This window comes from Salvelinus fontinalis, chromosome 26 (genome assembly GCF_029448725.1).
Source record: "Salvelinus fontinalis isolate EN_2023a chromosome 26, ASM2944872v1, whole genome shotgun sequence".
Taxonomy (NCBI): Eukaryota; Metazoa; Chordata; class Actinopteri; order Salmoniformes; family Salmonidae; genus Salvelinus; species Salvelinus fontinalis.
Window position 1 is genome coordinate 13,018,551 of NC_074690.1, and position 27,551 is coordinate 13,046,101.

Consider the following 27,551-nt stretch of genomic DNA (forward strand, 5'->3'; position numbering starts at 1 on the left):
CAGCCAACATCTACAACCCATAAGACCAACCATCGCCGTGTCTACAGCCAACATCTACAACCCATGAGACCAACCATCGCCGTGTCTACAGCCAACATCTACAACCCATGAGACCAACCATCGCCGTGTCTACAGCCAACATCTACAACCCATGAGACCAACCATCGCCGTGTCTACAGCCAACATCTACAACCCATGAGACCAACCATCGCCGTGTCTACAGCCAACATCTACAACCCATAACACCAACCATCGCCGTGTCTACAGCCAACATCTACAACCCATAACACCAACCATCGCCGTGTCTACAGCCAACATCTACAACCCATAACACCAACCATCGCCGTGTCTACAGCCAACATCTACAACCCATAACACCAACCATCGCAGTGTCTACAGCCAACATCTACAACCCATAAGACCAACCATCGCCGTGTCTACAGCCAACATCTACAACCCATAACACCAACCATCGCCGTGTCTAAAGCCAACACCCAATATGTATGAGCCCAACCAGGCCAATAATATGCTCATAAGTAGCTGGTTTAACACCGTCTACAGACAAGGAAAATAACATAGGAAAATAAATAGCTTATAACAAGACTCAAATGATGTGGTGAAAACAACCCAAGAGGGTCAGTAGCGGACACTGGAGAGATACGTACTGTGCCTAGCCCATTTGATGAGTTTTGTTTGATTTGTGGCATGGCAGGGGCGAGATGTCTTATAATAATAGGCTATAGACAAGTCATGGTCAACATCACACAAACAGTCAGGCATCAGTTTGATCTAATCCACCCATTAAATCAGTGTCTTGACAGATGGCTTGTAAATGTAGACATACAGTACAATCACACTTGACGCAAATCTTACACACGCACACACACGTCAGAGAGAGAGCGTACAACCCACTCGAAATGTAGAATCATGTTCAAGTGTAGAACAATTGTGACTAGAATGGAAGAAGAAGTTTGACTGTAATAACCCCCTATCCATTTCACTTAATGGAAACTATAGAAAATATCTGGGAAAAAGGTTTATCTAAATAAGACCTGCACTACATGACCAAAAGTATGTGGACACTCGTCAAACATCTCATTCCAAAATTATGGGCATTAATATGGAGTTAGAAAAGCAAAGGGGGGACTAACATCCACTAGATGTTGGAATATTGCTTCCCTTCAGCCACAAGAGCATTCATGAGGTCGGCACTGATGTTTGGCGATTAGACCCGGCACGCAGTTTGTGTTCCAATTCGTCAAAGGTGTTCGATGGGGTTGAGGTCAGGGCTCTCTGCAGGCCAGTCAAGTTCTTCCACACCAATCTCGAAAAATAATTTCCTTACGGACCTCGCTTTGTGCACAGGGGCATTGTCATGCTGAAACAGGAAAGGGCCTTTCCCAAACTGTTGCCACAAAGTTGGAAACAGAATCGTCTAGAATGTCATTGTATGCTGTTAAGATATCCCTTCACTGGAACTAAGGGCCCTAGACAAAACACAAAAAACAGACCCATACCATTATTCCTCCACCACCAAACGTTACAGTTGGCACTATGCATTAGGGCAGGGAGTTTACACCACTCCAGTCGACGCTTGGCATTGTACATGGTGATCTTAGGCTCGTGTGCCGCTGCTCAGCCTTGGAAACCCATTCAATGAAGCTCCTGACGAGCAGTTATTGTGCTGACGTTGCTTCCAGAGGCAGGTTGGAACTCGGTAGTGAGTGTTGCAACCGAGGACAGGTACATTTTACGCGCTTCAGCACTCGGCGATCCCGTTCTGTGAGCTTGTGCAGCCTACCTCTTTGCGGCTGAGCCGTTGTGGCTCCTAGATTTTTCCACTTCACAATAACATCACTTCAAGTTTACCGGGGCAGCTCTAGCAGGGCAGAAATTGGACAAACTGACTTATTGGAAAGGTGGCAATCGTATGACGGTGCCATGTTGAAAGTCACTAAGCTCTTCAGTAAGGCCCTTCTACTGACAATGCTTGTCTATGGAGAATGCATGGCTATGTGATCAAATTCTATACACCTGTCAGCAACGGATGAGGCAAAAATTTCCAAATCCACTAATTTGAAGGGGTGTCCACATACTTGTATATATAGTGTACATTGAATTACAGGGATACAATGGAATCGTAATACGGGACAGAGCTATAGTAATGCAAATGTATAAAAATCAGATAAATCATTTCCTGGGATAAAGGCTATGTTACAGCTTTCATTTATAGCAAAGTGAAATTACACGTAAGCTGTAGGAAATTGAAACAAAAACCTCAACTACAGTCCACATCTTTCAGATACGTGAGACCTGAAAAGGTTTGTTCTCACATGAACTACTGTACTAGCCTACATGTGCTGCTTGTGTTAACATTCTCACATAGAAGACTTGGAGAACAAAGACCAAACAAAAACAGGCTCCACAAACAATAGGCCTACTTAAATCAAACATGACATGTGCCGAATACAACAAGTGTAGACTTTACTGTGAAATGCTTACTTACAAGCCCTTAATTCTTCTTGAACTGCACTGTTGGTTAAGAAAAATTTAACAAGTAGACAAAAAAGCTATGCCATGTGTATTGCTTTAGGCCTACTGGTTAATTCAACAGAATACCACCCAATTAAGCACCTCAGTATAGTCTGAAGAATTGGGAGCAACTAACTTCCTAAGCCTGGTGGGAGAACAGTTAATGAGAATCATGCATCACACAGTATCACCCTTAATCCCATTGAAGGTACATTTTTCCTGTTTGGCCTGCAATAACAGCTTCTCAAGCCAATCAACACTTAATCAGACATCATGCGCTCATTTTACAATGCGGGTGTTCAATTAGCTGGGAACGATTTGTGTTGCGTCGCGGCAGAGAAGGATGCGCTTAAAGGAGGCTGTTTGAAAAGGCTCAATGACAACATCTATGGCCGAATGTCGGAATGGCATCCCGGGTGCTTTCCGCTGCACCATGGAGATGTTTGTTAAAAATACAGTCTCTCACCCAACTCTTACATCAAAACAGATCCAGTAGAACCCACGCAGCTTGGCTGATAATACGGTCCACTTGGCAGACACAGGAAGAAGGAAACGGCAGTAAATAACTTCAGTTAGGTTTACATGGTGACTGTAGCGCGGCAGTGTATTGTTTCTCCAGGTCTTAGGTTAACTGCAGCCATTTGGTGGGTGTTTGGTTATTAACTAGGTTTATGGAGTCCCAAGAGAGCAGAGGACATGGAGCCAGTTTGTTACTTCACACTCCCAGCATGGGCCAAGGTGTTCTAGACACAGAACACTACGCATTCTATTTCTATGGTTCAAGAAGAGAACAGAGCTTAGAGACGGATCTTTGGGTATGCAGGTGCTGCCATTGCCCTCATGTTGCTAGGCGATTCGACAGCAATAGCTTTTCAATTCCCCTCAAAATTCACGGCGAGTACACAACTTTTTTATGAGGTGGTGTCTGCGCTACCGTCGGATCGTTAATCAACACACATTCTGTCTGTGTAGCTTGTTTTCCTGCACAAAGAGACACTGGGCCTTAGTTGTAGCCATTTGAGAGAGAACCTGCCAGCAGAACATGGCACTTCTTCGGTGGTGCAACATCTAGCCTGGACTGTAGGAAAGGCGATTGCTTTTCCTGCAGTGAGGTAAATGCCATGTGTGTGACTGCCCTTTCCAGCCAGCTCCTTGGAAAAGGGGACATCTTCCAAAAAGGAGCTTGAGACATCCTGAGCTCCCTCCTCTCGATAACCTCATGTCGAGAGAACGTTTGCAAAACCTACAGTAATAAATGGTGTTCTAAACAATGCCTAAGTCTTTCTCCATAGTGTCTGTCTTGCCAGAGAACATTACACTTTGAATTAAAGTTATGACGTTCTCCAAGTGGCAGTCAGATGCCTTCTGAATGTATTGTTATTCACTGGCCTGGCCAGCTGAGTAGCAGGGAAGTTGCATCGTTCGTTGCGATACAGCTGGCTAAGGTCAACTTGCTCAATGTTGAGCAATTATATTGTGTTTCACAACATGACGAGCCAACATGTGGAACTTATTTTAAATTGAACCTTTATTTAACTAGGCAAGTCAGTTAAGAACAAATTCTTATTTACAATGACGGCCTACCAGGGAACAGTGGGTTAACTGCCATGTTCAGGTGCAGAACGACATTTTTTAACTTGTCAGCTCAAGGATTTGATCCAGCAACCTTTCGGTTACTGGCCCAATGCTCTAACCACCAGGCTACCTGCCACTAGTCTACTCAGGAAAGAAAACAAGAGCTCCCTTGCTTTTCGCAATAAATCTGTACAATTAAAAGTGAGCAGCGTGAAAAAGGACTGAAGTAGAAATGTTTTATCATACAGCGTCTGGAAGAGTCCCAGGTGTCCAATACTTCCCATCCTGTGAGGCCAGGTCAGCGTTTCCCCCAGTAAAGAAGGGCTTTGTCCCAAATGGCACGCTATTTCCCATGTAGTACATTACTTTCACCCGAGCCCTATGGAACCTGGTCAAAAGTAGTGGAATAATAAGGGAACAGAGTGCTATTTGGGATGCAGAGTAGGGATCCCCTCAGAGCCTCTCTTAACCTCTCAACGGCTCTGCTTTTCTCAACTCATCCAGTAACAGGGCCCCTGATAATGCCAAGGCCTACACCAGTACACACTTAATGAAGAAGAATCAGCTAGAGCTATGGCTTAAAGAGTAACATCATAAGCCAACTAAGCTACAACAGTCAATTTGGCACCCTATTCCCTACAGTGCACTACTTTTCGACCAGAGCCCTATGGTGCATTATGTAGGGAATAGGGTGTAATTTGGGACGTAACCTATTATAAGTGAGCTGACAGCAGCTAATGGTCATTGTTCGAGCGGATGAATAAGTCCCCGTCCTGACCCACGATGCATCTGGAAGAGATCAACGCTGTGTTATTGATGAGTGCTGACGGTGCGCGCCAACACTTAACCCCGTCAACAGGTCAAAATGGGGGGTCTGAGACTGGCACTCTATGGGGACTTTTTGGGGAATTGGACTTTTCAAATAGTCCTCTTTAAAATAACCAATCTCAGTCCTCTGGGGTAAAAAAAAAACAACCAAAAGAACTCAGTTCTCTTTGTATTCACACTGCCCTTGCCGTTGAATGAGGACTCAACTCTTATGCAGGTTCACTTCACTTATTTTGTGGTCTGAGTCCTCTTTGCGTTCACATTGCTATGTTTAGAAAGGAACCAAGATCTTTTTCCTAACATTCACTCAATGAACTCTGGGTTTTTACAAAGTGCAGGACCAGCCATTCCATAATCATTGTATATCAGAAGACACTATTAACATGCACAAATTATTGGTAAGAAAATAAATAGCTGAAGAATAACTGCAGATTAAATAATTCTGTAGTTGTAATTGTTTCGTACTCTCTTTTGTGTTCACACAGCAAAGACCTTGGAAGTCATCAGCCACACAGCCTTTTTAAAATACTCCAAACCAGGTGACAGTAGCGTTGTTTGGCAATGTATATCCGTACGTATTGCTTACGGTCTAGATTCCAAGCTATCTGCTCTAATGTTGCTATTTTGGAGAAAGCCCTTGTTACTAGCCAGATGGCCACTTCTGGATAACTACCTAGCAAGATAAAGAAAAAATTGAATTGACTCTCCATAATCTTGCCAGTGCCAGCCCATAGCGAAGGGTTTTTCTTTAATTTTACAAATTTCTATAAAGTTGAATAATAGTAAAGACATCAAAACTATGAAATAACACGTGGAATCATGTAGTAACAAATCAAAACATATTTGATATGAGATTCTTCAAAGTAGCCACCCTTTGCCTTGATGACAGCTTTGCACTCTTGGCATTCTCTCAACCAGCTTCATGAGGTAGTCACCTGGAATGCATTTCAATTAACAGGTGTGCCTTGTTAAAAGTTAATTTGTGGAATTTTTTTCCTTCTTAATGTGTTTGAGCCAATCAGTTGTGTTGTGACATGGTAGGGTTGGGTATACAGCAGATTGCCCTATTTGGTAAAAGACGAAGTCCATATTACAGTAAGAACAGCTCAAATAAGCAAAGAGAAACGACAGTCCATCATTACTTTAACACATGAAGATCAGTCAATACGGAACATTTCAAGAACTTTGAATGTTTCTTCAAGTGCAGTCACAAAAACCATCAAGCACTATAATGAAACTGGCTCTCATAAGTACCGCCACAGGAAAGGAAGATCCAGAGTTACCCAAATAAATGCTTCAGAGTTCAAGTAACACACATCAACAGCTTAGAGGAGACTGCGTGAATCAGGCCTTCATGGTCGAATTGCTGCAAAGAAACCACTACTAAAGGACACCAATAAGAAGAAGAGACTTGCTTGGGCCAAGAAACACGAGCAATGGACATTAGACCGGTGGAAATCTATACTTTGGTCTGATGAGTCCAGATGAGATTTTTGATTCCAACCGCCGTGTCTTTGTGAGATGCAGAGTAGGTGAACGGAAGAACTCTGCATGTGTGGTTTCCACCGTGAAGCATGGAGGAGGTCTTATGGTGTGGGGGTGCTTTGCTGGTGACACCGTCAGTGATTTATTTAGAATTCAAGGCACACTTAACCAGCATGGCTACCACAGCATTCTGCAGCGATATGCCATCCCATCTGTTTTGTGCTTAGTGGGACTATCATTTGTTTTTCAACAGGACAATGACCCAACACACCTCCAGGCTGTGTAAGAGCTATTTGACAAAAAAAAGAGAGTGATGAGTGCTGCATCAGATGACCACGCCTCGACAATTACTGGACCTCAGCCCAATTGAGATGGTTTGGGATGAGTTGGACCGCAGGAAAAGCAGAAAACAAGTGCTCAGCATATGTGGGAACTCCTTCAAGACTGTTGGAAAAGCATTCCAGGTGAAGCTGGTTGAGAGAATGCCAAGAGTGTGCACAGCTGTCATCAAGGCAAAGGGTGGCAACTTTGAAGAATCTAAAATATATTTTGATTTGTTTAACACTTTGGGTTACTACATGATTCCATAGTTGATGTCTTCACTATTATTCTACAACGTAGAAAATACTCAAAATAAAAGGTGTCCAAACGTTTGATTGGTACTGTATATAGAATTATGCATTGGCTCCATGCTAACTGAGGGAGTTAAAAGAGTGTCTCATAAGTCTACATCCTGATTCTCCACCCTTTTCCCAATTGTCCACCCTGTCATCCAACGATGGTGGAAACTCTTCTCTAGCTTGCCAATAACTACAGCAATCCAATGCTTGTTAATCCATGGCAGGAAGTGTACAAGTACACACTTCTTAAAACTTCTTCTGGCTGCAAGGGAAAGTGTTGAGTAGCCAGTGAAATCGTGCCCATTTCAAACGGCCTCCTACTCAATTCTTGCTCGTACAATATGGATATTATTATTAATATTGGATAGAAAACACTCTCTAGTTTCTAAAACCGTTGGAATTATTTCTCTGAGTGAAACAGAATTCATTTGGCAGCACTTTCCCTGACCAGGAAGTGAAATGTCAGAAATATGTGTTCTGTTCAACTTGATGCCTATACATGGTCATGACACTTAGGAGTCTACACTCCATACGCCTTCCTCTTGGTGTCAAGAGGATGTGAGAGAAGAAATTTTGTGTTCATCTTGGTCTGGGGTGGAATAAAAGCTATTTCTTTGACGTGACTGTCCACTTCCGGTACTCTGAAACGCGCGACAAGGAAGTGCCATTGCCTTCTGTTTTGCTGCCGTAATAGACAACAACTATCCCCGGCTCGGAATTTTTTTGATACATGTGAACATATCATCGTAATGTATGTTTTTTCAATATAGTTTAATCAGATTATTGAAATTTTTTCGGGAGTTTTGCCGTGTTCCGTCCTCTGACTGTCTTTACGTCGGAGAGATTTGTGCCACTCGGCTAGTGCCAATGCTAAGTGAAGAGGGAAATTTGCCATTCTGAATCCAAACAACGACTCATCTGGACAGAGGACACGTTGTTCAACATTCTGATGAAAGATCAGCAAAAGAAGACCCAATTTATGATGTTATTTCATATATCTGTCGTGCATGTTGACTGGTCGTGGGCGCCCAAGTGTTTCTGGCTATTGTGGCTATGCTAATATCACGCTACATTTTGTTTGCGCTGTAAAACATTTAATAAATCGGAAATATTGTCTAGAATCACAAGATGCCTGTCTTTCAATTGCTGTACACTATGTATTTTTCAGAAATGTTTTATGATGAGTAATTAGGTATTTGACGTTGGTGTCTGTAAATATTATGGCTGCTTTCGGTGCAATTTCTGATTGTAGCTGAAATGTAAACTATGAATTATACCTGAAATATGCAAATTTTTTGAAAAAAAACATATGCTATACAATAAATATGTTATCAGACTGTCATCTGATGAGGTTGTTTCTAGGTTAGTGGCTATTTTTATCTTTATTTGGCCGAATTTGTGATAGCTAGTCATAAACTGATGGAGTAAGAATATTGGTGTCTTTTGCTAACGTGATTAGCTAATAGATTTACATATTGTGTCTTCCCTGTAAAACATTTTAAAACTCGGACATGTTGGCTTGATTCACAAGATGTGCACCTTTCATCTGGTGTCTTGGACTTGTTAATGTGTGAAAGTTAAATATTTAAAAAAAATATCTTTTGAATTTCGCACCCTGCACTTGAGCTGGATGTTGTCATAAGTGTACCGGTGTCGGGCTGCACCCCTAACAGGTTAAAAAAGAAGCTGTCAAACCACTCCTGACCTTTGACCCCGCCTTGGGAACAGCCTCCTCATACCTTGTCTCAAAGCATGTATTGTAGGTTGACAGCCATGTCCCGTTCTCTTGGTTAGCCTTTGACAACATTAATGTTCACTAATGCAGGCTCTGGCATCAGAGGCACCCTTTATTGACACTAACACAGCGATAGTATGGCCTATTCTGTGGTGAGATAGTCACTTAAAGCTGAGCTAATTCTCTCCTTCAAGACTGTTGGAAGAGCATTCCAGGTGAAGCTGGTTGAGAGAATGCCCAGTGTGTGCAAAGCTGTCAAGACAAAGGGTGGCTACTTTGAAGAATCTCAAATACATATTGATTTGTTTAATACTTTTTTGGTTCCTACATGATTCCATATGTTGTTATTTCATAGTTTTGATGCCTTCACTATTATTCTACAATGTAGAAAGGACAAATAAAGAAAAACCCTTGAATGAGTAGGTGTGTCGAAACTTTTGACTGGTACTGTAGGTAGCTAACTAGCTGGTATAAAGACATTGCACTAACTCAGCAGCTAACACAGGCAGCTGTTTCATGGAAACTAGCTAATCCATTGTGATTTAATTTTAAACGTCAATACTAGCTACAGTGGTTAGCTAGCTTGGAGGAAGTATTTAGTGTTGTGTGCATTGCATCTGTGCACTTAGCTAGCTCCCATCCCATAGCCTACATGGCATATGAAATGTGACTGTCTCATCTGGATGTACGGAGAAAAACGTTTAAAAAAAATATATTGTTGGCTCCCCCACGTGGAGGTTCGTGCTCTCTGATTGGCGCAAAGTCAAGTTGTTGGCCACTGACGAGCATTGCGATTGGTTGGTCGCTACCAGGTCGGCACGCAGCAGGTACCGCTTATGTTCTACCAAAAGAAAGAAAGGCCTCCCACTGTGATAAGTATCTATTTGGCAGTCTATCGGCAGTGAGATGTGGTGTGTCTCATGCTTAAGAGCTAGTATTGATTTTGTACTGTACTGTGATTTTCACCAAATGTTGTCTTCACACTATTCAAACCCCACAATCAAATAAACAGCCTATGAAGCTCTCTTAGCCTATAGATCACATTGCAAACAAATAATCTTACCTAAAAACATCATACATTTTGGAATTTCTATGCATCCTTGACAATCGCTAATCAATAGGCCTTTTCAAAAACACCACACCTATTTTTCTGCAAACCTGCACATCATCTTGTCTCTTTTGGCACCAATGTGAGGGGTTATGTCAAGGGAAACAGTGTTGCAGTAGTCTAGTCTAGTGTGTGGCGTAGGAATAATGACAAGTGAACCTGGGGAGCTTTATGTTCACATTGTCCTAAAAAAGGGAAACGGACCCCGGAATTCAATCAAACCGAATGGTCTCAGTTCGGTTCGCTTAGGGGCTCTTGAGTAGTCCAAGTTCCTTTGGAGTGTTCACACTGAACACAAAATTAAGAGAACCGCACAGAGTTCACAAAAATTGGTTGAATGGGACAAAGTGTAAAAACAGCCTTATCTGTAATTGGAGGTGGAGTGCACATTTGAGGGGGTGGAGTGACAGTTTGTTAACGAGAAATTATAGTTCTGCTGATGCCGTCAGAAATAGGACACCGTCCTACTCCAGTTTGATAAGTATACTTATCCCCTTGGATTCATTACATTGGGCGGGATTTGGATTAAAAAATACTACACTTCAAATACATGGAAATCTCCGTGGAGATTAGCGCTCATTGAAGGTCTTGACAAACCATGATAAATGCATTAGGTTATCAAGAGGTTCCAAGAGAGGGCCAACTCCATATTGTCCACTTCAGACTGCTCAGCAAATTCTCCATTTAATTTTGCACTGGGTTCTGACTCAAATGTGAACCCCACCCCCCAAAAAAACAACTCTGCGCAAAAGGTAATTCTCCTGCTCTCTTTCTTCAGTCTGTCTCTCTCTGCCAAAGGTCGTCTTGCTTCTCTGTTTTATTCCTTCTCTCTGCTAGAAGACCACTAGGAGCAATGAGAGCCCTCAACGTACTTAATCACATCACTCTTCCTTTCACCATCCTAACCTCCCAGAGCTAAGCCACAAAACCTAATTAAACTCCAATAAGCACAAATTAAACTGTCAAATCAAAGTCATGTCTTTGGGAGTTTGGCACAAATCAAAATAAGATGGACAGACCGGTAGCATCCCAAATGACACCCTTTTCCCCTATATAGTGCCCTATCCAGCACTGGTCTAAAGTAACGCACTATGTAGGGAATAGGGTGTCATTTGGGACAAAGTTTGAGACATGAAGACTCCCCGGTGACACTGGCGTAGCGCAAGACATGGTTTTCACAGGACTCATCAGTTTAAGTGTGTGCTTACCTGCCTGGGCACAGTCTGCTGTTCTGGCACTGGGGAAGGGGTACGACGACACTGGGGAAGGGGTACGACGACACTGGGGAAGGGGTACGACGACACTGGGGAAGGGGTACGACGACACTGGGGAAGGGGTACGACGACACTGGGGAAGGGGTACGACGACACTGGGGAAGGGGTACGACGACACTGGGGAAGGGGTACGACGACACTGGGGAAGGGGTACGACGACACTGGGGAAGGGGTACGACGACACTGGGGAAGGGGTACGACGACACTGGGGAAGGGGTATGACACAAAACTGACTGTGGCACACAGGGACAAATCACAGTTCCCACTTTGCCCTTTTGATAGAACTAAGGGCATAATGTCCCTGTTCACATTTTAGCATGTCCTTATGACAATGACTTGTGACTTTAATTATACGTGACTTCTGCTATTTACAGTACCATAGATTCCCTGACCCAAATTGAGTAATTCAACAAGGTGGTCAGTTCCCAGTGTGTTCCTAGATGCTGATCACCACCACCGTGCCAAAGTCAGACACTGTCAAAATTCAATTTGTTAAAAAAAATTCAAAAGTACAGGTTGCTACCGTAGTTCAATATTGACAGAACTTTCCAGAAGGTCAGTGCAGTACCCACAATGGACATGAGAAACTTGTTTAGAGCACAATACAGTCACATGCGATGCAGTTGGAGTAAAGTGGAGACTGTGGAAAAGTATAAGAGACTGACTGCCAGTCTGACGAGGACTGGGAAATTACTTACCTGCATGGTCACATCAGATCCCAGAGAAAATAGCCACACCAAACACAAAGACCGAGAGGAGACTTAAGTCCAATGGATAGCCTAAACCTTCACACACATAACCTACTGTGAGGTGACAGTCACAGTAAAACACAAAGACCCAAAGAGAGTAGAGGAGAATTCAGTCTAACAGATAAACCACCAAACATATTCACCCAGGCACACTGTAGAATCTGTTAACGGTGATGCTGAATTGCCACAATGAAGTCAACTGAAGGCCAGGCTCAATCATTGAATGATACGTTATGTTACTGATAATGCTTAGCTTTGGGTGCCTCGTAGGTCAAAAGGTGTTTAAAGCAAGATGCTGCTAATATTATTCATACTACATGCACACACAGAAAAACAAGGAATGCCAATACGTTGCAGCCAAATTGAATACAATCACTATCTGCTCCCTTACAAGACCACTGAGAGAGTACTACCACGGCACTACTACCGTAGTACAACAGCGGAAGTGGAAAAGCTATACAGCCAAAACTAGAGACTATTGCCAATTACCAAATGAAAAAATAGGGAGTAGAACTGCAATTCAGGCTTGCCCATGGAGACGTGCATATTAAGAGGAAACGTATACTTTGTTCAGTGTCTGGGGAAGAAGAGGAACACAGCAGCACACAAGGCTGGCCTTGTACGGCATGAAATAAGCACGTTTACGTATAGCAAAGACAGCAGAAAATCCTAACGATACAATACACATTTGCCCAAAGAATAGAACAAGCTGTGGAAAAACTTGAGAAAAGGAACTCATTTGCAGTGACAAAGGATGCCTGTGTAAATGCTGTACAACATGAGATATTACAGCACATTCACAAGTAAACATCTCCAAGTCCTGCTTTACAATGCATTTACATGTTGTACACAAATTATGATTTTTACATCCTTTCACTCAATAAAAAGCATGTAGATGCTCATCCGTACTACTGCTTTGGACTAGAGTGGCATTACTAAAGCACAGTTAAAAGGCTGAGCAAGAATTCACCAGGCCTACAGTATTTTACTATTTTCATACTGGCCATAGCTTCAGTACATTTCTCAGTCTGACTCCATAATAAACTCAACATGCGTGTATGATGTCCCTATACACATAAATAAATGACAGGCAGACTGTCCCTCCCGACCAGAGAGAGCTACCGCCAACAGATCTGTCTGTTGGGACTCTACACTCGGAAAGTATTCAGATCCCTTCCCTTTTTCCACATTGTTACGTTACAGCAATATTCTAAAATAGATTCAATAATCCCCCCCTCAAATCTACACAGTACACCATAATTACAAAGCAAAAACAGTTTCGAATTTTTAGCAAATGTATAAAAAAAGAAAAGTACGTATTTACACAAGTATTCAGACCCTTTGCTTTGAGACTTGAAATTGAGCTCAGGTAAATCCTGTTTCCATTGATCATGATTGAGATGTTTCTACAACTTAGAGTCCCCCTGTGATAAATTCAATTGATTGGACATGATTTGGAAAGGCACACACCTGTCTGTATAAAGGTCCCACAGTTGACAGTGCATATCAGAGCAAAAACCAAGCAATGAGGTCGAAGGAATTGTCCGTGGAGCTCCGGGACAGGATTGTGTCGAGGCACAGATCTGGGGAAGGGTACCAAAACATTTCTGCAGCATTGAAGGTCCAAGAACAAAGCAGCCTCCATCATTCTTAAATGGAAGAAGTTTGGAACCACAAAGAATCTTCCTAGAGCTGGGTGCTCGGCCAAACTGAGCAATTGGGGGGAGAAGGGCCTTGGTCAGGGAGGTGACCAAGAACCTGATGGTAACTCTGACAGAGCTCCAGAGTTCCTATGTGGAGATGGGAGAACCTTCCAGAAGGACAACCATCTCTGCAGCACTCCACCAATCAGGCCTTTATGGTAAGTTGGCCAGACGGAAGCCACTCTTCAGTAGAAAGGCACATGACAGCCCACTTGGAGTTTGTCAAACGGCACCTAAAGGACTCTCAGACCATGAGAAACAAGATTCTCTGGTCTGATGAAACCAAGATTGAACTCTTTGGCCTGAATGCCAAGCGTCATGTCTCGAGGAAACCCGGCACCATCCCTACTGTGAAGCATGGTGGGGGCAGCATCATGCTGTGGGGATGTTTTTCAGTGGCAGGGACTGGGAGACTAGTCAGGATTGAGGCAAAGATGAACGGAACAAAGTACAGAGAGATCCTTGATGAAAACCTGCTCCAGAGCACTCAGGACCACTCAGGCAAAGGTTCACCTTCCAACAGGACAACGACCCTAAGCACACAGCCAAGACAATGCAGGAGTGGCTTCGGAACAAGTCTCTGAATGTCCTTGAGTAGCCCAGCCAGAGCCCAGACTTGAACCCGATCGAACATCTCTGGAGAGTCCTGAAAAAAGCTGTACAGCAACGCTCCCCATCCAACCTGACAGAGCTTGAGAGGATCTGCAGACAAGAATGAGAAAAACTACCCAAATACAGGTGTGCCAAGCTTGTAGCGTCATACCCAAGAAGACTCGAGGCTGTAATCGCTGCAATAGGTGCTTCAGCAAAGTACTGAGTGAAGGGTCTGAATACTTATGTAAATGTGTTAAAGTTAAAAAAATTCATATATTTGCAAACATTTCTAGAAACCTGTTTTTCCTTTGTCATAATGGGGTATTGTGTGTCGAATGATGAGGGGGAAAAAAACAACTTAATCAATTTTATAATAAGGTGGTAATGTAACAAAATATGAAAAAGTCAAGGGGTCTGAATACTTTACGAATACACTGTATAGTGCACTGTTTGACCAGGCTCTGTTCAGAAGTAGTGCACTATAAAGGGAATAGATTGCCATTCATAGTACGGTTCATATGGGTCACTATCTGCAGAAGACACCTATTCTTGAAAGTCTGAGAAATTACTCTAAAGCCCATTAAGACTGGAGATCTCTGGCGTCTACCAACATTTCCTGTCATAAATTGGACATAAGCTGACAGAAATTGGTCATTATGGATGCAGTTTTGTAATACAGGTTTTTGAGACAGACAAATATTACTTTAAATTACTCCAAGAATTCCTTTCAATTGAGTCCAGGATCAATCATGATGGTGTTACGATTTACAGTTCCAAAAGGGATCTCGAAACAGAGGAAATAGTTTTGTCCTTCAGTGATATTATTACAGTAGAACTATTGCAGAGATGAAACAAATAACAGATGTACTATACCGTTGACATGGGTTGAGGAAAATAGTTATAAATTATTAGCTGGTCTGAAACTGAAAACAGTCCATATTTGCTCTAGAATGTCTTAATTATTTCTCTTCATTTCTTGAATTCCTTGGACACCTCCATTTCTAGCTGCCAACATGAAAAAGAGCCAGAGAGAAAGGAGAGGGAATGTTTAGAGGTACCTTGACTCACTCTGCAATAAGTGATACTGACAGCGAGCTCAAATATAACCATGGCCAGGGAGGGTGGGGACCAGAGGTCCGTATCCACACCCTCTATTTTAAGGGTCAAACGTGCCCTGGTCTGCCCAACACCCCAGCCAGTTCACCCCCTCCTAAATCTCAAATTCTCTCTCACGGACACTCCAACTCCTGATGAAAGGCTGACATGCTATACAGGCAATTTGAAAATCAGAAGCCTTGTTTCAAGGAGAAGCAAAGTGAAATTACCTTATTTTCTTCTAAGAAAATGTATCAAGAGCAGTAACCACGCACAGCAAATCGCTGACAACCCTTGTGATCAAAATGAGTGCCACACTTTTGGTAGACTGCAAGAGAAGAGACCCAATCAATCTCCTATTGAAAAGATTGCATGATCATCACGTCAGCATTATAGTCATTACTTACTTTTTTATTTTTATCAACAAGCCATTGAATATGCTTAATATGATAGGGCCTAGTCTACAGTAGACTGGACCAAATGTAGTCTCAGCACACACTTACAGTAAGGACACAGATTAAAAAGGAGGTTTCCCAGACAAGATACCCATCATCATCAAAACACCAGACGTAAATGATCAAATTGGCTGTCTGTGGTCTGTTCCAGTAATTCCCTCTTACATAGACTGGCTAATGCACGCAGCGCGACACAGCATTGTAGAGAGACGGCCTCGGCCAGCGATCCAATCCATCTGAGAGTAGCCTGCAGTCCATTGAGGGGCACAGATAGAGAGCACAGATACAGACCCATTTAGTCCCATTGGGTGGTGAGAGCAGTGATTAGTGGTTGGCTGGTTGTGAACCTGACTTGGTCTTCCCATGTTAAAACCATTAGACCTAAATCAGTCCATGCCAGGATCTCTGTTGCTGTCTGTCTGTTAAAAAGTGTGGGTTTGTTTTTCTTCTCCCCCACAGAGCAGAGAAACTGTCCACTTCTCATAATCCTTAAAACAAGCAGCAGATTGACTATCAGCCAAAACACTGCCCATGCCTGTGTTGTCAGATCAAAAACAGGAATCATAAAAACATAAATATAGGTCTGTATGACTAAGTAAGCCTTGTCTGAGCCAGAATGGACCATAGTGCAAGAAGCCATCTCCTGTTTCTGTAGCGTGAGGAAGCTTTATGTACAAGAACACCCCCTGGACAGGATGCTAGTCTATATGACTAGCCTAGATGGTAAGAAAGTCTATGACATGAACTACGGTTAAATTAGATTCAACGTTTCATTTAGTCACATGCACAGGGTCACAGATGTAGTTGCAATGTACAGTGAAATACTTAAGCTCCCAGCTCCAACATTGCAGGTGGGGGTAGGAGTAGGGTTGGCTATTCAGCATGATAAATGTCCATTGGGTTGGGGGCAGGGTAGACGTTTGTTGAGAGGGGGGTCCAAAAGAGGAGCAGCGGTGGGTTAAGGAAGTCCGGGGGGCCAGCGGGGGCAGGTAACCGACTATTCGTGGCTATTCAGCAGCCTGATGGTCTGGGGGTAGAAGCTATTGGCCAGTCTGTCCGTTTTAGTTATGATGCTCCTGTACTGCCTGCGTCTAAGTGTTGAAGCGGGGAAAACTGGCTGTGGCTCTGGTGGCTGGGGTCCCTGATGATCTTCTTGGCCTTCCTGCAACACCTGGTGTTGTAGGTGTCCTGGAGGGCAGGCAGTGTGCACCCAATGGTGCGTTTGGCTGAGCACACCAATTTTTGTAGTGCCTTGCAGTCAGCAACGGTGAAGATGCCGTACCAGGCTGTGATGCAACCCAACAGTATGCTCCCGATGGTGCTCCTGTAGAACACTGAGGGCCATCAGGGACAGGACGAATTCCTTCAGGCTCTTGAGGTTAAAGAGTCGCTGTCGTGCCTTCTTCACGTGTGGTTTGACCATTCCAGCTGATCAGAGGTGTATGGAGAGGAACTTAAAGTCCAGGATCCCAGTTGCATACGGAGGAGTTCAGTCCAAGGGATGTGATCCTAGAGAGCATTATGTTATTGAACGCCAAACTGTAATTGATGAGCAGCATCCTCACATATGCATTCCTCGTCAAGGTGAGTGAGGGCAGTGTGCAGTGCAATGGCGATTGTGCCAAGGAAGGCAAATTGGAGAGGGTTGAGTGTTTCGGGGGGGAGGAGGTGATCTAGTCTGACTAGCCTCTCAAAGTACTTAATGAAGATGGAAGTGAGTGCTACAGGTCGGTAGTCATTCAGTTCAGTTGCATTTCCATTCTTGGGCACGGGGGTGATCGTGAACATCTTGAAGCAGGTGGAGACAACGGCCTGAGATAGAGAGAAATAAAAATTTCCAAAACAGCTAGTTCGTCTGCACATGCTCCGAGAACGCGGCTAGGGATGCTGTCTGGGCTAGCAGCCTTGCAAGGGTTAACACATTTGAATGATTTACATACACTTAGGTTGGAGTCATTAAAACTAGTTTTTCAACCATTCCACAAATTTCTTGTTAATTAACAAACTATAGTTTTGACAAGTCGGTTAGGACATCTACTTTGTGCATGATAAGTAATTTTTCCAACAATTGTTTACAGACAGATTATTTCACTTATAATTCACTGTATCACAATTCCAGTGGGTCAGACGTTTACATACACTAAGTTGACTGTGCCTTTAAACAGCTTGGAAAATTCCAGAAAATGATGCCATGGCTTTAGAAGCGTCTGATAAATGATGTCAATTAGCCTGAGTCAATTGGAGGTGTACCTGTGGATGTATTTCAAGGCAGGCCTACCTTCAAACTCAGTGCCTCTTTACTTGACATCATGGGAAAATCTAAAGAAATGAGCCAAGACCTCAGATATTTTATTTTAGACCTCCACAAGTCTGGTTCATCCTTGGGAGCAATTTCCAAACGCCTTAAGGTACCACGTTCATCTGTACAAACAATAGTACGCAAGTATTAACACCATGGGACCACGCAGCCGTCACATAGCTCAGGAAGGAGACACGTTCTGTCTCCTAGAGATAAACGTACTTTGGTGCGAAAAGTGCAAATCAATCCCAGAACAACAGCAAAGGACCTTGTGAAGATGCTGGAGGAAACAGGTACAAAAGTATCAATATCCACAGTAAAACGAGTCCTATATCGACATAACCTGAAAGGCCGCTCAGCAAGGAAGAAGCCAGTGCTCCAAAACCGCCATAAAAAAGCCAGACTACGGTTTGCAACTGCACATGCGGACAAAGATCGTACTTTTTGGAGAAATGTCCTCTGGTCTGATGAAACAAAAATAGAACTGTTTGGCCATAATGACCATTCATTATGTTTGGAGGAAAAAGGGGGATGCTTGCAAGCCGAAGAACACCATCACAACCATGAAGCACGGGGGTGGCAGCATCATGTGGGGGTTGTTTTCTGTAGGAGGGACTGGTGCACTTCACAAAATAAATGGCATCATGAGGCAAGAAAATGTGGATATAATTGAAGCAACATCTCAAGACATCAGTCACGAAGTTAAAGTTTCGCAAATGGGTCTTCCAGATGGACAATGACCACAAGCCTACATCCAAAGTTGTGGCAAAATGGCTTAAGGACAACAAAGGCAAGGTATTGGAGTGACCATCACAAAGCCCTGACCTCAATCCTATAGATGTGTGGGCAGAACTGAAAAAGCATGTGCGAGCAAGGAGGCCTACAAACCTGACTCCGATACACCGGCTGTCAGGAGGAATGGGCCAAAATTCACCCAACTTACTGTGGGAAGCTCGTGGAAGTCTACCTGAAACGTTTGACCCAAGGTAAACAATTTAAAGGCAATGCTCCCAAATACTAATTGAGTGTATGTAAACTTCTCACCCACTGGGAATGTGATGAAAGAAATAAAAGCTAAAATAAATCACTCTTTACTATTATTCTGACATTGCACATTCTTAAAATAAAGTGGCGATCCTAACTGACTTAAAACAGGGAATTTTTACTAGGATTAAATGTCAGGAATTGTGAAAAACTTATTTGGCTAAGGTGTATGTAAACTTCCAACTTCAACTGTATGTCCTCTGGAGACAGTAAGCAAATAGCCCTCGTTGTCTTCAGGAGCTCTCCGCATTCGCTCAGAGTCACTATGCTCGAAGCGTGAGAAAAAGGTGTTTAGCTCATCCGGTAGGGCGGCGTGTCCACGGCCTCCACCCTTAGATCTTCCCAGCTCTCCCTCTCTGGGCGTCAGCACCTTCTGAGGTATGGTTGCCACAACAGCGAGAGCAGAGACAGAAGCAGAATTGGTTAATGAGGATGTTGGGAGTACGTAGCTCACGCCACACAGCCATGGTGGCTGGCTGGCTTCTCCTCTCCATTGACCTCATTACCAACCAACGCTCTTGTCCCGGCTCTCACCTATGCGGCTGCAGCCTGCGTTGATGTCAGCAACTTAAGAGCATTTATGCATGTTTTATCTCCCTGTTTGTATGGGATTAACATGTGATGGTGAACTATCAAATCTAATTTTGTTTGTCACATGCGCTGACTACAACAGGTGTAGACCTTACAGTGAATTGCTATGAGCAGCTAGCAATGTTACTGTAGCCACTAGCGAACATCACAACACCAGAAAACATCTTAGAGGGTTGTTATGTACTTCAGAGCTGGGCTTCCTCTTGGCAGCGTAATGAAGATGAAGGGGCCCCAGCAGTTGGTGGGTGGAGGTACAGTATTGGGTTAGTTCATAGTGCATCTCTCCTCTCCTGTTCCGCCTCAGGATGTGTGTAGGCTAAATGGGATTTCCTTGGTGTGATTGGGTCAGCGGTGGTCTTTCCTCTCTGGCTGGAGGGGATGGTGTTTAGATGGAGCTTCATGAGATCGTCCTAATCCTGGGCTCCCGTGTGGTGCAGTGGTCTAAGACACTGCAGAACCTGGTTCAAATCCAGGCTGCATCACATCTGGCCGTGATTGTGAGTCCCATAGGGCGGCGCACAATTGGCCCAGCGTCAGCCAGGTTTGGCCGTCATTGTAAATAATAATTTGTTCTTAACTGACTTTCCTAGTTAAATAAATAGGTAAAAAAAAATATATTCATTCTCCTTTAAAAAGACAGACCGGTCTGGAGCTCCTCTCTAACTCTGATATGATTAGGTTTCACCTCTGGGTTCAGACCCACCTCACAAATGGTTATTTTTACACCGGCGTCCAGGTACTGCATTTACCACACTATGACAGTTCGAAAGGCTGGCACGAGAGGCTCCGTTTCCTGACACGGGCAGAAAATCCATACTGACCCATTCTAAAGATTTCCCAGTCATTAAAGTAAAGCCAGAGTGGAAGGAACCTCTTCTGGAATCGAGTCAGCACTTCTGACTGCCTCCATCACATCACCACATCCTGTTGACCTGCGTGTATACACTTCCTGCTCTATCCCTTCCTGTCCAAGGCATTTCCACAGCGACAGGGGAAAATGCAGGAAGTCATCGTCGCAGGGAGGCACAGGCAAGACCACAACACTGCTACTGTTTGGATGACCGGTACATGCAGGCGCAGCATAACAATGGCTTGACTACCTGAATTCTATTGTCCTGCACAGCACACATACAAGACATGATGCAAGTCTATGGGGGTTTAGAGTCTGTGCTCTCCTCCCAGAAAAGAGAAAGGGCCAGCGCCATCTCAATGCTAACACCACAGTGTCCCCTTCTGGAAGTTGAGAGTATTCATTGTGTGTGTGTGGGGGGGGGGGGGGGGCATTCCATCAGGAGAACAGAGAAAAAGCAGGTGGGGAGAGAACGAATGAACTGTCATATGAATGAACCAACGAACTGTTGTATGACAAAAGAGATTTCTATCACAATTCCTCAATGTGATATGTTGTCACAACAGGCAACTGAGGGCTAACTATGTCCTCTAGTGTACAGTAATAGAAGAGAATACCCAGTCAGGACGTCTCAGTGTGTACTGAGCTACCGGACTCAGCTATCGGACTCATCACCTACACTGCTGCTACTGTTTATTGCCTATCCTGTTACCTAGTGACTTTATGTACATCTCTACCTCAATTACCACGTACTCCTGCACATCGACTCGGTACCCCATGTATATACAAAAGCAAAGTGTGTATTTATTCCTCAAGTTGTTTCCTTTTTGTTCTCTGCATTGTTGGGAATAGCCCATAAGTAAGCATTTCACTGTTAGTTTACACTGAGTGTACAAAACATTAGGAACACAGTCCTAATATTGAGTTGCACCCCCTTTTGCCCTCAAAAAAGCCTCAATCGTCGGCGCATGGAATCTACAAGGTGGGTGTCGAAATCGTTCCACAGGGATGCTGGCCCATGTTGACTCCAATGCTTCCCACAGTTGTGTCAAGTTAGCTGGATGTCCTTTGGGTGGTGGACCATTCTTGATACACACAGGAAACTGTTGATCGTGAAAAACCCAGCAGCGTTGCAGTTCTTGATACACTCAAACCGGTGCGCCTGGCACCTACTAACACCCCGTTCGAAAGGCACTTAGGTCTTTTGTCTTGTTCATTCACCCTCTGAATGGCACACATACACAATCCATGTCTCACGACTTAAACATCCTTCTTTAACCTGTTTCTACCCCTTCATCTAAACTGATTGAGATGGATTTACCAGGTGACATCAATAAGGGATCGTAGCTTTCATCTGGATTCACCTGGTCAGTCTGTCATGGAAAGAGCAGGTGCTAATGTTTTGTACACTCAGTGTATACCTGTTGTTTACCAAGCATGTGACAAATACATTTTTAATTAGGATTTGATTTGATTTTGTGCCATGTAGGCCTAGCTACCACTTCCTGAATCCTCACTGCACTGACAAGCCATTTCTTCCCACAAACCAACCACAGCTGGCTGGCACTGGTGACTCACTGTGGGAACCCAGGTGGCTAGACGGCCCTGTGTGTGTGTGCAACAAGCCCTCCTCTCTGGGCAGGGCAGCCTCTTGGGATTAACATGGAGGGTCCAGTGTTTGCTGTGTCATAAAACCAAGGACGTGTCCCAAATGGCACCCTATTCCCTATATAATGTACCACTTCAGACCGGGCCCATAGAACTCTGGTCAGAAAATACTGCACTATATAGGGAATAGGGTGCCATTTGTGATGCAAACAAGTACTGGCCAAGTGTGGGAAACAGAGCCAACCCCCAGGGTTAGTGGTTTCCTGTTTTACTAGGCGAGACATTTCAATGAGCTGTTACATGTAACGATGAAAGCGCGTACAGATTCTGCCACTAATGACTACATTAGTCCAGCAATGTCAGAGCAGAACAATCTCAATGACTATGTACCAAGGGAGACCTCTGTTGGTCAAAGTTAGACTGTCCTGACAGAGAGAGAACAGAGAACACAAAACAGGGCAGTATTACAGTGTTGACCTAGGACCAGGTCCCCTCCCTGTCCTTATGATCTTATTCCTTCTGATCTAAAAGACAAAACTGATCCTAGAGCAGGACTCCTACTCTGAAATGCTTTATGACTACAGACCGTACTCTCATGAATGGACCTGAACATTCAAAAGATGTATTCCTTTATGTTGGATCGATTAGACAGGTACAAGGATGGCACCTCTACCTAAAACAGCATCATCGACACAGTATGTGTCTTGCAGTGACAGCCATCTCTCACACTCAGGAAACCTAACCACTAGCCTTTATCCCCAAACCCTAATCCCCATAGAAATAGCATTTTTCCTTGTGGGGACGAACGAAATGTCCCCAGTTAGATTTTTTGGGTTAGTTTACCATTCTTTCACCAACCCCCTTCGGTTGGAGGCGAGGCTACAGTACATGTAACAAAACATCCCACAGTTCATATGTAACTAAGCCATATCTGAGATGAGGATCCAGCTGAGAACAGAACACAAAGCGGTATCACAGAGTTTCTAAACCCACAGCTGCAAAATCACGACTTCCGGGACCTCTTGTGAAATAGACCAAGAAGACCCGGACGGCGTTTTGGGGTTTGAGAAGTCAATGAGAGAAGTGAAAAATGATTCCTTAGTTAATTTTCTCCAAATCTAAAGGGACAACCTAGATTTGAGCTAATGTCTTAAGTAGTCGAACATGTCATTACTACAACCTCGTGAGAGTGACAAACTGACACGTTTTCATTTTAGTGAAAAACTATATCGAAAGATTGCATTTGATTTGATTTTTACATGCGTAGTTCGGCATGAAACGACCGTTAGACCCGAAGAAGTGTTTCTGCGCATGAGCTTAGCTAGCCAATGTAACCATGACATCGCCTAGAAGTGTGATCAGAGACTTCTATTGGAGAAGAAGTGTTTGCCCATCTCCATGGCTGTATTGTGTGTTGGCGTATCTGGTCTTATAGCAGTTGCTGGGTAGTTGTGGTCGTGGCTCCAAAAACCTGTAGGCCAATAACAGCTCATTGTGGCTGCTCTAAAAAAAACAGAAGTCTCAGTTGTCAAGGTCTTTGGATGCCAATAATCACTTATTATTACGTTAAGAAAACAGCATAAAACACTTTCAAACTTTCATTCACACAAACTGTCAACAAAAAGGTTAGAAATATTAATAATCTTCCAGGCACTACTATTACTGCATGATAACTGAACAGCAGGCCTACGTTCCTTCATGGACTTCTAGCTAAGGGGGAAATTATTAAGGTACACCAAGCTTCAATAAGTCTCACATTCGTGAATATACCGTTTCAAAAGGCAACACATTATCACTGAAAAACTTAAGATATTACAGTCAGCCAGGGTGAGAATTGCACAGTCAGCCAGAAGAGAAATGCGCATTCAGCTATAGTTGAGATGAAACAGTGGAGGGGAAAAAGGAAAGACATGTTGCACTTACAGATGTACACCTCAGGAGGGCAGCGTTGTTCCTCTGTACTGACCCTGGACTTACTACATGCTGGCTAAGGATCTGTTTGTAGTGATACTATGTCAACTTGACAAGCACACACAAAAATATCTGTTTAATTGTTACTACTGGTATGTCAAATAGTTTATGTTGAAGAGTTTACTAAGAAAGTCTTCATTTTCAGGAAACACAGGAGTAAAGTTTGTCCTACCCCAAATTCCCTCGGAGCATAAAAAAAATATTCAGCTGGGAGATGGAGAGAAGGGAGGTTCCCATCTGATTAACATCTGCTCTTCATCTTTTACAGCCTGGATGTGTCCAAAAAGGGACCAAATTCCCTTTATAGTGCACCCTGTTTAATATGGACTCCTGTGGACTTCACACACAAATAATCAGATTTTCCCTGTGGCCTCATACAGCAGACATAAACCCACACTCTCTGGTAGAAAGTACTCACACCCCTTAACTTTCTCCACATGTTGTTGTGTTACAAAAGGGGGATTAAATAGGATTTAAGTGTCGTTTTTTGTCAATATACACAAAATACTCTAATGTCAAAGTAGAAGAATAATTAACAAAAACGTTAGAATGTATGGAAAACACTAATATACTGTATCTTGAAAATAAATCTGTGTTTTAAACCATTACACCCCAGCTAGCAATGAGGAATAGGCCCATAAGCAGCCCAACTGACTGAATCGGCCCGGACTCGGCCAGGGGAAAAAAATGAATGACTGCCCAGAATCGGCCCAAGCATGTCGGGCCGTTTCAGTCTACCGGAATTACCTGATTTCAGTCATTTTAAATATGACTATTATACACATACAAATTATACCCATCCACAAATCAACATTGTGTTGGAGGAAACACCATACACCTGGTGACCGTGCAGGTGCCTTGCCTGCCACAGCGCAATGGGACAAGGACATCCCGGTCGGCCAAACCCTCCCCTAACTCGGACGACGCTGGGACAATTGTGCATCGCCTCATGGGTATCGAACCAGCATCTGTAGCGATGCAGTTTGCACTGCGATGCAGTTTGCATTGCGATGCAGTGTCTTAGACTGCTGAGCCACTCAGGAGGCTTCATGTACAAAGTTTTTCATGCTTATCAATTGCCTTGCACAAAGTATCAAAAAACTACAATACTACACAGGACTCTTAAAGAATTTAATTGAAATGTTCATTGTATTTTTTGATCACAGAAACAATGAGAAAAAAATGTAAAAATAAATAATGAAATGTAAATTATATAAAGCAGCCCGTGTAATCATCTGCCAGAGTAGCCTCGGCCCAAACCTCAAGTAATATCTTTGGCCCAGATAACTCACACTGGAATCGGCACGAGCACAATTCCCACATCCTAGACATAAGTAATACATTACATCAGCCGAGGCCGACTCTCAGCCGAGTGCCCCGACTCTCAGCCAGAAATCGGCCCAGATCCACTGTGCTAGCTGGGACCTGTGTTTTATATTGAAAGTCTACAGTGGCTTTTTGCATCAATAGTTCCCCAGCAAGAAAACCAAAAATGTCGCTCAAACAGAAGAGGGAAATAACAAAGTCACTGACCAACAACCAAAACGCAACAGGTGGGTTTTCAGGAGGGGTTCTGAAAGACACTCATGACACTCATGGGGGTGTTCACTGACAGTTGACTAGCAACAACCGGGACCTAAAAGACACCCACAATGAGCGACCACTAAATTTGCCTAAGAAGAAGCAAACAAAAGAAAAATCCACACCAAACTTAAAGACAGGAAACAAACGAAAAAGGTGGAGCAAAACGAAAAACAAGGACATCCGAAAGGATTGTCTAGAAATCAAAATAGGTAGAGTTAACCCTCCGCATCTATCAAGATAACTGGAGCACTGAGCCAGCCACTCTTAAATAGCACATGGGTCAGCACAGGTGAAACACCTTCCCACTAATGACACCCGAATGTGTAACACATAAAAAAAAACTAAATCTGTAACAAGTGTAAGACGCGTGCAACACATTCAGCAGAAAATGTTTTCAGATGATAACAGAAGTGCAACGCCATTTGGCTAGCAGCCACAAATAGCTAGGTACATTAGCTTACAATGAAAAGCAAGGCATTTTGTCAGAGAATGCAGCCAGCAAAATTCCTAACGTTTTGCTTTCGGTCTGGTGATCCAATGAGGGGAGCAAAGATATTTCATGCAAGTGGAGAAGTACAACTGAAGCAGGACATGATCCTGTTACATGAGATCCTCAGACCCCTTGTGAGACCATATGCTGACACATGCACATTTGTGGCCTACTGGAGGTCATTTTGCAGGGCTCTGGCAGTGCACCTAGTGGCACAAAGGCGGAGGTAGCGGTCCTGCTGCTGGGTTGTTGCCCTCCTTCGGCCTCCTCCACGTCTCCTGATGTACTGGCCCGTCTCCTGGTAGCGCCTCCATGCTCTGGACACTACGCTGACAGACACAGCAAACCTTTTTGCCACAGCTCGCATTGATGTGCCATCCTGGATGAACTGCACTACCTGAGCCACTTGTGTGGGTTGTAGACTCCGTCTCATGCTACCACTAGAGTGAGAGCACCGCCACCATTCAAAAGTGACCAAAACATCAGCCAGGAAGCATAGGAACTGAGAAGTGGTCTGTGGTCACCACCTGCAGAATCACTCCTTTTTTGGGGGTGTCTTGCTAATAGCCTATAATTTCCAACTTTTGTCTATTCCATTTGCACAACAGCATGTGAAATTTATTGTCAATCAGTGTTGCTTCCTAATTGGACAGTTTGATTTCACAGAAGTGTGATTGACTTGGAGTTACATTGTGTTGTTTAAGTGTTCCCTTTATTTTTTTGAGCAGTGTATTTTTTCAGTATTACTTTAGTGCCTTATTGCAAACTGGATGCACGTTTTGGAATATGTTTATTTTGTACAGGCTTCCTTTTCACTCTGCCATTTGTTACTATTGTGGAGTAACTACAATGCTGATCCATCCTCAGTTCTCCTATCACAGCCATTAAATAATTTAAACATTTCTAAAAACATAATTCCACTTTGACATTATCGGGTATTGTGTGTGTGTGTGTGTGTGTGTGTGTGTGTAGATCAGTGACACATTCTCAATTTAAACCATTTTCAATTCAGGCTGTAACAAAATGTAGAAAAAGTCAATGGGTGTGAATAATTTCTGAAGGCTCGGTAAATGTCAGGAAAATCCCAAACTGCTTGAATATCTTGGTATGATTTTCACACAATGATCCTGATGACAAATTAGGCGTAGCCTACTCGAGCAGGCTGTAAAAGAAAGGGATACAAATGTTAACTTAAAGCTGGAATCCTCAGCGGTAAAACGGCCACGTCCGCTTGCGATATTACAACAAATAATTTTTTCCTTTGGACATCGCACATATGATGCTCATCTCCTCCGGTTAAAAACAAAAAACTAGTGTGCCTGGGGCGCTTTTCACCTTGGATCCCAGCTTTAAAGAGGGAG

At 43.5% G+C, this 27,551-nt stretch overlaps 1 protein-coding gene across 6 annotated transcripts in view; it reads right to left on the reverse strand.

The window, feature by feature from the left end:
- Positions 1 to 27,551, reverse strand: part of LOC129823659 (partitioning defective 3 homolog) — a 219,398-nt gene that overhangs the window by 134,194 nt on the left and 57,653 nt on the right. The gene's annotated exons all lie outside the window — the stretch shown is intronic.